The sequence below is a fragment of the Echinops telfairi genome, unplaced genomic scaffold, assembly GCF_000313985.2.
Source record: "Echinops telfairi isolate 266 unplaced genomic scaffold, ASM31398v2 ScPeMD7_16;HRSCAF=60, whole genome shotgun sequence".
NCBI lineage: Eukaryota > Metazoa > Chordata > Mammalia > Afrosoricida > Tenrecidae > Echinops > Echinops telfairi.
The window spans coordinates 6,010,796-6,012,911 of NW_022103913.1; the positions used below are offsets into that span (position 1 = coordinate 6,010,796).

At 41.4% G+C, this 2,116-nt stretch overlaps 1 pseudogene; it reads left to right on the forward strand.

The window, feature by feature from the left end:
* The first annotated feature begins 1,371 nt into the window (after positions 1-1,371).
* LOC101651700 lies at positions 1,372-1,762 on the forward strand (annotated as a pseudogene).
* The last annotated feature ends 354 nt before the right edge of the window (positions 1,763-2,116 follow it).

Genomic DNA, 2,116 nt, shown 5'->3' on the forward strand with positions numbered 1-2,116 from the left:
CAATGTAAAGAAGACCTGTGTTAGTCTGGGTATTTTAGAGAAACAAATCCACAGAAACTCATGTATAAGAGAGAGTTTTATATAAAGGTTAAGTGCACATCAAGAAAACATCTCAATCCAGTGCTACCCAAGCCCACAAGTCCATCATTAACCCACTAACCCATATGTCCAACACCAATCCACAAAGTCCTCCTCCATCTCACAAAACAGACACAATGATGCTGACTGCAGGAGGAAAGCCGAGTCAGTGAACGTGTAAACATCTCAGTGCTGGCAGGGGTCTCCATATGGCTGCTCCAGCACCCAGGGCTGCATCAGATAGGTTTATGTGGCTTTTCCTCAGGGATGTCTTGCAGGAAGTGAGCCTTGCCAGCTGAAGCAGGGAACTGGTGAAGTCCGACCATCAGAAAGCAAGAGACCTGAAAACTCAATAGGCGAGGCTCACCGAACCATTTATCCCTCTGCCCTTCAATTAACCCCACAAGTGTTTATCAGCCAGATTGGCACAATAAACTAACTACCTCAAGACCAAAATATTTTGAAGACTAAAGTGTGCCTGACCCAAACCAAGGCATTCTCCATGGCCTCACATGCATGTGAAAGTTGGATATTGAACAAAGAAGACCAAAGAAAAATCTGTGCATTTGCATTATATGCTGGAGAAGAATATTGAAAGTACCATGGCCTGTGAAAAGGACAAACGGACCTGTTTTGGAGAAAGTAGGGCCAGAGTGCTCCTTAAAAGGCAAGGATGGCGAGGCTTTGTCTTACGTGCTGTGGCCATGTTGTCAGGAGAAACCGTTCCCTGGAGAAGTACATCATGTTTGGTAAAGGGGCAGCGAAAAAGAACAAGGCCTTCAAGGATTACCACAGTGGCTGCCACAATGGGCCCCAGCACAGGAACAGCTGTGAGGCTGACACAGGCCTGGAAGTGTTTGTTCTGCTGTGCATAAGATCTCGATGCGACAGAACTGCCTCGATGGCACCTAGAAATCTTATCTTTGCTTTGGTATCTAACAAAAGCTAGTATCATAAAGTGAGTTGCAAGGAGTCACTTCTCTTCAATTTTCTGAAAGAGATTGGGATGATTTTGTGATAATTCTTCTTTAAACATTTTGCAGAATTCTTTAAAACCATTGATGTCTGGAGATTTCTTTGTGAGAGGGGATTTTCCAATATAAATTCAATTTTCTGAATTGTTGTAGAGATATTCAAATTATCTATTTTATAATGGGTGAATGGGTAGTGAAAATGAGTTCTATTACTTCATCATTGGATACTCATGAAATGGTCTGGTTTATAGTATTTCATCATAATTTTACCCATTTAAAAATATTGTTATAGCTTCCTTTCCAGCCTAGTCCCAGTGCTATGGCTCCCGCGAAGAAGGGCGGTGAGAAGAAGAAGGGCCGTTCGGCCATCAACGAGGTCGTGACCAGAGAGCACACCATCCACATTCACAAGCGCATCCATGGCGTGGGCTTCAAGAAGCATGCCCCTCGGGCGCTCAAGGAGATTCGGAAGTTTTCCATGAAGGAGATGGGGACACCCAATGTACGAATCGACACCAGGCTCAACAAAGCTGTGTGGGCCAAAGGAATCAGGAATGTTCTATACCGTATCCCTGTGCGGTTGTCCAGGAAACGTAATGAGGATGAAGATTCCCCAAACATTGGTTACCTACGTGCCTGTCACCACTTTCAAAAACCTACAGACAGTCAACGTGGATGAAAACTAGTGGCTGGTTATGTAATAAAGGTTTTATGTTATGTAATAAATGTTTTAAACTGCCTAAAAATTGTTGTAAACTATTTTTATTGAACTCTTTTGTTCATGCAAATATTAAAGTTAAAATTTTTTTTAAACATTGATTCTTTTGAAAAATTGGTCCATTTGACAGCTAAGTTGTCAAATTCAGGTGTATTGAGTTGCTGTTATTATTTGATTATAATCTTTGGTGTCTACAGTGATATCCCTGTTTTACTTCTGATAGCTCAGCTTCTCTCTCTCTCTCTTTGTCCATCTTATGGGAGCTGTACAGATATTATAACACTCCATAGTTCAATTAGATAAAAAATGATTGTACAATTGTTGCCACTATCATTTTCAAAACATT